This window comes from Pelodiscus sinensis, chromosome 15, assembly GCF_052426305.1.
Source record: "Pelodiscus sinensis isolate ZL-2025 chromosome 15, ASM5242630v1, whole genome shotgun sequence".
NCBI lineage: Eukaryota > Metazoa > Chordata > Testudines > Trionychidae > Pelodiscus > Pelodiscus sinensis.
The window spans coordinates 34,768,394-34,776,884 of NC_143066.1; positions in this window are offsets into that span (position 1 = coordinate 34,768,394).

Genomic DNA, 8,491 nt, shown 5'->3' on the forward strand with positions numbered 1-8,491 from the left:
GGTAGAACGAAGCAGTGGTGTCTTCAAGTCGTCATTGTCAAGTCCAAGTCTCAAGTCGAGTTTCGACTCCCTAAAGTTACTTTCGAGTCAAGTCCCAAGTCGAGTCTCAAGTCTTAATTTAAAAAAAGTCAAGTCACTTTTGTACAAGCCATCAATACCGGCATTTTTGGACAATTTTTTCACCAAGTCGATTTAACAAAATTAGCAAGTCTCAAGTCGAGTCTCAAATCACAAACAATGAGCCCGAGTCGAGTCTCAAGTTGAGTCACCTAGGCAACTTAAGTCGGACTTGAGTTCAAGTTGTGGGACTCGAGTCAACAACTCTGGAACTAAGCACCGGTCACTTGTATGTCACAAAGAGTCACCGTGTCTTTTTTTGTGACCATGGCACACTCAGTGTTAGAGGTCCAGGCTGGAGGCTGACAGCCAGGTTCTATGGCAACCCATCAAGGCCTGGAGTTGAGATGAGACAAGGCCTCTTGAAAATCCTGTGCAGTGTCTAGACTGGCATGATTTTCCGGAAATGCTTTTAACGGAAAAGTTTTCCGTTAAAAGCATTTTCGGAAAAGAGCATCTAGATTGGCACGGACGCTTTTCCGCAAAAGCACTTTTTGCAGAAAAGTGTCCGTGCCAATCTAGACACGCTTTTCTGCAAAAAAGCCCCGATCGCCATTTTTGCAAGCGGGGCTTTTTTGCAGAAAACAAATCTCAGCTGTCTACACTGGTCCTTTTGCACAAAAGTTTTTCACAAAAGGACTTTTGCCCGAACGGGAGCAGCATAGTATTTCCGCAAGAAGCACTGATTTCAGACAGTAGGAAGTCAGTGCTTTTGCGGAAATTCAAGCGGCCGGTGTAGACAGCTGGCAAGTTTTTCCGGAAAAGTTTCTAGTCTAGACACAGCTCTTGTGTGTGTGGGGGGGAGGAGAATGAGTCAGATGTGGGCGAACCCTGGCTTCATGCTGAGTGGCTGTGTAAGGGCTACTGTCTGCTGGCTCTCTGTGAACATGGGGCCTGTCTCAGGCAGACCCCGAGAACACACCGAGGGTCTACAGAGCAAAGTCTCTCACTGCTGGGCAAGGGAAGTTGGCACCCCTTGGGGTCCCCTCTTCACAAGGCAGCTTGGTCCATGCCGTCCATTCTCCAGGCCCTGTGCTGGGGGCTTGCAAAAGCCAAGCCACGTGCTCCCAGCAGAGAGCTGCACTGTGTTCTCCCTGGGGGCCTGCGAGCGCCTGGGCTGAAGATTTACATTTTCTGACTCAACTGAAAAGAGAAATCTTTATTTTTTCCTCCGCGGCAGGGAGGTGTTGGGGCTAAACCTGCTCACCGGAAATAAAGCCACAAAGCTTAGAAACCTGCTCCTGGTTGCAGGGCAGAGCCCAGGTCTGCCACTGACCCCACCGGGGTACAGGGCCCTGCAAATATGACTCAGGCTCCTGCAGTGACTGAGGGAAAGGAGTGTTGGCTCCAGCTCACAGCCACTGAGCTGCAGGGCGGGGTTCGTATTTGGGATTCAAAGGGGGGCTTCTGAGACATTCTCTGTGGTAGATTTTCCCCTCATCCCTTCTTCACAACCTCCATCTTTCCTGCCCTCGGCCCCTCGATGCTGCTCCTTTCTTTTGTTGCACTGGGGAGTGAGGGATTTAGGCCTTGGCCGGGGATGGATTGTCAAGATGCTGGGGATGTGGGGAAAATGGGGCCATTTTTAGACAGTGGTCCACAGGAGACCCTCACCCCATGCCAGAGTCCCGCCCCTCCTTGGAGCGCAGTGGGTTTCACTAGGGTTACCATATTTGAGCTTTCAAAAGAGAGGACGCTCCTGAGAGGGAATGTATCTGTCTCAGTCTCTACCAACTCCCGTTGTGCTCATGTGTTCTCTATAGTGTGCATTCATACGTGAGTTGGTAGAGACTGAGACAGAACCACTGCCTCTCAAGAGCATCCTCTCTTTTGAAAGTTCAAATATGGAAACTCTAGTTTCACAGCTCAGGGGAACGGGGCACTTCCCGCCCCTTTGGGCTACAGTTTTAGGCTCCCTGCAGACTGAGGCCACATCAGTCACTCATATCCCCTTTCCAAGCTTGTCTGTGCACCCACGTGGGTACATAACGATTTTACTTCTAATGGAAGTGGTAGATCGCTTTATGACTTCCTGGGTGGGGCCTCCCTGTGGCCTGGGCTATGGGGGTATCCTGGAAAAACTCCGCCCCCTCCAGGAAACGTGTCTGCTCTTGTGAAATCTTTTTCGGCAGCGCAGGCGCGCTCTTTCAGAAGCCCAGTAAACCTCGTTTCACGAGGGGAAAGGGCTCTTCCGAAAGAGGAGGTCTTTTCCGAAATTTGGCCTAGTGTAGACGAGCCAAATTCCAGAAAAGCCTCTTCCGAGAAAAGAATGGGAACGAGGCACACAGATTGCAGTGTGCAATTTGCGTACCTTTTTCCGAAAAAGAAGTGTAGTGTAGACCTAGCCCGAGCCTCTCTGTCTTCATCTAGCCAGGGACCAAGCAAAGCAGGTGCCTCTGGAGACACGCAAGGTCTGAATGTACACTGGAGTCACCCAGAACAGGGGTCACCATGGCCCTCGCTCCAGGGCTCCCTTGGAGGCGTGTGGCCTGCCCTGCATCCGGTGTGCCTGGGTGTTTGCCGGGACAGCCAGCTCAAACGGCTTTGAAAAGCCAGTGTTCCCCAGCTGCAGCACGTGAAATGTCTTCACCTCTGTCCCCCGTCTGCATCCCTGCCAGAGCTGGGGGTAGTGAGGGATCCTTGCATGAGGGGCTTGCTGACTGGATGTGACCCCTCCCCCATGCAAGAGGGGAGACACCGCCTGAAGGGAACGTCATACAAGAGCTGGGAGGGACCCTGCCTGACAGCTGCAGCTTCCCTGGGGAGGTCCAGGAAGTGGGGGTGCATAAGCAAAGCCCTCCAGTGAAAGGGGTAGTGACAAATTGCCTAGATCTGCCACGGACGGGACATCAGGGTATAGGCGAGTCGGGCAGAATGGGCTGGAGAGAGCCAGGCGCGTGGAAAGCCAGGGCAGCCGGGGATTAGTTTTGCAGTCCACGATGCTGGCAGCTCGGAGTGAGGGATTTGGGGCCCTTGAGTTCCTGCTCCCGTCCCAAGGTGTGTTGTGGACACACAGTGTCCCTCCTCAGACCCAGAGTCCTTGGAGCTGGGTGTGTCACACCCTTTTTAGAAATCTCCAGCTCTCCAATCCTGTGATATTTTTCTTCTAGCCTCAGTTTCAGCCTCCCATCCATTTGCTGTCCGAGGCCGGCTGCGGATGCCATGCTCATTTGGCAATGTGGAAAGGCACTGCGGGGGGAGAGGGGGCTTTTTTTGTTAAAGCCTGACTTCTCCCAGCACACACGCAGGAGTGGGGGCTTGGTGCGCAGAAGTTGACGCTGCAGGAGAAGAACTGCCATGTTCAAGCAGGAAACACTTGCTTCCAACAGGATGTTGTCGCCGCATGCTAACAGGAATTTGCACAGCATAAAAACTCTGGCTGGTCATGAGCAATTGATTTTTCCAGAAGGGATCATGTGGCTAATTTCAGACCAGAGCTGAGTCTCAGTAAAGGTGATTAACACCTTACCCAGGGTCACGATGGCTTCCCCATCACTGGGAATTCTGAAATCAAGCCTGGATGTTTTCTAAAAGATCTGCTTTCGATCAAGCAGAAAGGAATTCAAGGAAGTCCCATGGTCTGTGTTATACACCGGGGCCCACTGGATGATCACAAGGTCCCTTAGGCCCACAATTGCAGACGTGTCCACAAATCAGAGCCACTGGGCCTACTCAGTGGATAGGAAACACCGTGTAATCTTTTTCACTGAGACTCCTTTAGGGCCCACCAGGGTTGCACAATGAAATATTAGGGGTATCTTGTTTCTGTTCCCCCCCTCCACCAAGTGTTTTCTGCCCCACTGCTCTCCTGGAGGCAAGAGCAGGGCCTGGTTATGTTCCCCTCCTACTTGCAAGAATTCAGTGCAGGATGGTGGTGGGTTGAGATGAGAGCAGGAGCCAGAAGAAGGGCTGGAGCAGCCCCTGACCTGCAGTGCATGAGATGGGGCTGGTGGGGAGCAGGTAGCACTTCCTGGCCCAGCCAGCTCCCATCTTCCAGCCACTTTGGGTCCTACTGGAGATCCCTGGCCTGGGAGAGGGGCAGGAGCACATGTACTAGCAGCCAGGGTGGGTGAGGGACAGGACAGGGCACTGGCACCTGGGCAGGGAGCGTTCATGCACAGAGCCACTGGGGAGTTGGGGGAAGCACAGGGCTCTGAATACCTACTGCCTCAAAACTGCCATAGAAAGAACAGTAGGAACTACCCAGATGCCTCTTCCATGCTGGAGCTGGCTCCTCCCCACACGTCTGGCCAGCTCCTTTTACCACCCTCCTATCTCTCCAGCCTCTAGTCATAAGGGGCTTCTGCCCGTCCTTGCTCCCCTCCTCACTAGGCACCCCACAAATGCATTGAGTAGTGTGAGTAGCAGCTGTCACATGGGGCTATTCCCTTTCCCGCTGGGGGAACCTGTGCAGGATTTTCAGCTATAGTGAGGATGGGTAGCAGCAAGATGACACAAGCACGTGTCCCAGACTTGAAACGGGGAGTGATGGCGTGTGGGGTGGTTTTAGAACCTGCAGGAGGCTCTCCTGCACAAAGAGGTTGTACCTATGGGCTGGACCAGAAGCAGAGCTGGGAGCCTCCAGCGCAGCCACCAGAGCAAGGATGGCCTTGGAAAGGGTTCAGAAAAGGGCAACTAAAATGATTAGGGGTTTGGAACGGGTCCCATATGAGGAGAGGTTAAAGAGACTGGGACTTTTCAGTTTAGAAAAGAGGAGACTGAGGGGGGCTATGATAGAGGTCTATAAAATCATGAGTGGTGTGGAGAGGGTGCATAAAGAAAAGTTATTTATTAGTTCCCTAAATAGAAGAACTAGAGGACACCAAATGAAATTAATGGGTAGCAGGTTTAAAACGAATAAAAGAAAGTTCTTCTTCACGCAGCGTGTAGTCAACCTGTGGAACTCCTTGCCAGAGGAGGCTGTGAAGGCTAGAACTATAACAGAGTTTAAAGAGAAGCTAGATAATTTCATGGAGGTTAGGTCCATAAAAGGCTGTTAGCCAGGGGATAAAATGGTGTCCTTGGCCTCTGCTTGTCAGAGGCTGGAGAGGGATGGCAGGAGACAAATCGCTTGATCATTGTATTCGGTCACCCTCTCTGGGGCACCTGGTGCTGGCCACTGTCGGTAGACAGGATACTGGGCTAGATGGACCTTTGGTCAGACCCAGTACGGCCGTTCTTACGTTCTTATCCACACACGCCTAAATAGTCACAGTAGTGGCTGCAGCTCTTCTCCTGGAATCACAAGGCTGGGCAGATAGAGTGTCCCCAGTGACTTGGGAAATGCTCACACTCTCCTGCCCCAGCACACTGCTCTGCTTCAAACAGGGCAAGTCCTATGGCCTGGGTTCTACTCGCCGTCCAAGACGATCGCAATGGCACCAAGCGTCAGTCGAGTCTCTCGAATTCACCCCTGCAGCCACCCCTCTCCCTGCTGACCAGCCCAAATGAGACAGGCTAGTGCATGCCCCAGAAAGGAATCGCTTGTGCTCCCCGCCCCCTGCCTTTCCAGGTCTCTGCTCATTTCAGTGGCAAGCGCTGTGGGCCACGACCGCGTCTCCGTCTGGGCTTTGTGTGGTGCCTTCCTCCCAGCTCTCTGCAAGGTGGGACCTGGACCCATGCTGAGGCTGTAGGGGAAGAGCGGTCTAATCCCCGCCTCTCCCCCGCCCCCCATGTACTGTGTCATGTGGAGATGCTGGTGGCGTGGGAAAGCTGCTGGAGGGACACAAGTCAGCGTGCTTGGGCCAGGATGAGTGTGTCCCAGACTGTGTCTCAGGAGCATGGTTGTGCCGAGGTTAGGCCGGCCCTGGGCAACCCTGCTGTCTGATGCACGCAGGGACTTTGCGCCGGGGACGTAGGGTCCTCCTTGTCTGTCACCCTGGGGACTGGTTGTTCTTCAGTCTCGCCAGCAGGTGGCACCATTGACTAAGGCAGCCTCTCCTTACAGCCTGTCCTGGCTACAAGGGCATAGGCAGGCCTGGCCCTGCGGATGGGGATTCTCTAGGGATCCGTGCTTGGAGCCATGGGATGCGGCAGCCTTCCCCCTGCACAGATCTTGGCTGCTCTGCCGGAAGCTTGCTGTGCCCCAGCCAGCAGGCAGCGCCAAGCCAGGCCTCACCTGGGCAAACAGCTGGCAAGGGACAAGATTCTGCTTCCTTGGCCTTCCAATCACTGGAAAGAACAAAATCCAAAGAGGAAAGGGGGCCCCCGGCCCTACCCCTTCTGTGAGTGCAGAGTTAGGACACCCCCTATACACACACATCTTGCCCAGGGACCTGTGGAGGCTGCTGGCCCCCCGGGGGGCCTTGTCTCCTTTCAGCAGGGTGACAGCAGGTGTGGCCCACACCCCTTGGCTCAACGGGAAGGGATGGCTGAGCAGCAGCTGCTGCCAGGTGAGCTGGACGAGGAGGGGAGAGCTCCAGCCACTGCTAGGCTGGGGGGCAATTGGTCTGCACCAGCCGCAATCTGCCTGCACTTGCTGCTCCTAGTCTGGCCAGCTGGGAGCCAGCTGGGATCCTCAGGCTTATACAAGGCAGTGGGGAATCCTGATCTCACTAGGTTGAGTCGGGCTTTGGCCAGGGCTCCCTTCTCAGCACAGAGCCAGGTAGAAGATGTCTTTTGTTTTCTTCAGGGCCCGTCCAGCTGGGGTGCTTGCAAAATCACCCGTTGCCATGGCCATTTGCAGCAGTGTACCCACTCAGCAAGTGCCCGCCTCTATGTCCCAGTGTCCTGCAATGGACACGCCTCTGAGACGCCCTCCTTAGAGCCGCTTCTCTAGCAGCTGGGCAGAGAGCAGTGACTGGCTCTGCCTAGCTTGGCACCCAAGATCCTCTGCCAAAGAAGCCAGGAGCAGACTGTAGCTAGCTCAGCTGATAGTCCTCCTGCAGAGCTTTTCCCTCACTCCACCCTCGGACACTCCTGCTGACAACAGCTGGCCCTGCTCAGACAACGCACGCATGGCATGGAGTGTCAGGCAGATTCTCCCTTCCCTCCCACCTCCAACCCCGTTCAGCAGAGCATGGCTTTGCATGCCGGTTTGCAGCCAGGCTCTCTCAGGCTGCCAGCTTGTTGTCACTTGCTACGCGGGGTCCCAGCCACCTTTTCACTGGTTAGGAGACTTCCAAGCAGTCCAGGGCTTTGCAAGAAGTAATACTGGGGGTCCGGGAGACGTTGCTCTTTCGTCTGAGTCCTGCCACCGTGAGTGGCTAGAGCGTGCCTTGCCGCTGGAGGCTCCCTCAGCCCGGGGGCTACTTGGAAGCGGAGCTGCGTGGGACAGCCCTACTGGTGCAAACTAGAGATGCGATGGCCACCAGAAAAGGGGCTGATTGATTGTAAAGCGCACGAATAAGGGAGACATCCTAGCTTGTAACTTGAGAAAGTCTCAATAGTTTAACTCATCTGTGGCCAGTGAGAGCCATTGTGCTGTGCTCTGTGGCCACTTGGAATTCATGGGACAAGTGAGGAGAGAACTCGGAATCTCTTCCCCAAAAGGACAGGGGAACGAAGGGGAATCCTGATCAGTGGTCAGCAGTACCCGGCCTATGACACAAAGATGAGAAGTTCTGATGCCAGCCAGGAGAGGGCAGCAGATGCGCATACATACATACACACATACATACATACATGCATGCGCCGGTTCATGGTTGCCTCTCCCAAGGCCTGTGACGGTCCATTTCCAGCACGCACAAAGGGCTCCCTGGGAATGTATGACGAGCGCCAGACCCTTGCTGTGTGTTTGAATAACCGGGTGTTCCTGCCACAACCCAAGCAGCAAACGCCTTACGTTATGGAAATGGGCCTGACACCTACCTACTGCAGGGCTCCTGGTAGCCAGGTTAATGTTCAGCCACCCGGACAGCTGAACTCAAGGGAGCTGGTGTCAACAGCAGCCAATCAATGTAGAGCCAGACACCCTTTGGTGAGTGAGTGTCAAAGGCCCAGAGCAGCTGTTCCCAGCAACACCCGGGCGTGTGTGACCTGCCCACCCCCATGGCACTAAGCCAGCCCCACGTGCCCTTGCTGTGGAAGCCACGTCTGGCCCACCCGCCTGGGAGAGTGGCACATCGACCCTGAAAAAAACCAACCCACGACAGTGAGTCAGAGTCTGGGGCAACAGACTGGAGTTCGGGGGGCTCACGCTCTGGCACTGAAAAGAGCAGTGTCAACATTCCTACTCAGGCTCTGAGCCTCGCCCCCTTGCTGGGTGTCAGAGCCCAGGCACCAGCCCGAGGGGGAACGTCTGCTCTTCCTGGGGCTCTGAGCCTCGCTGTGGCAGGGCGGGGAGTGTGCCGTGTAGACAATCCCTAGAGAGCAAAACATCCTTCCCTTTGGATTGGCTGGGTCCCCGCCAGGCCGGATGCTGATAGGCTAGTGT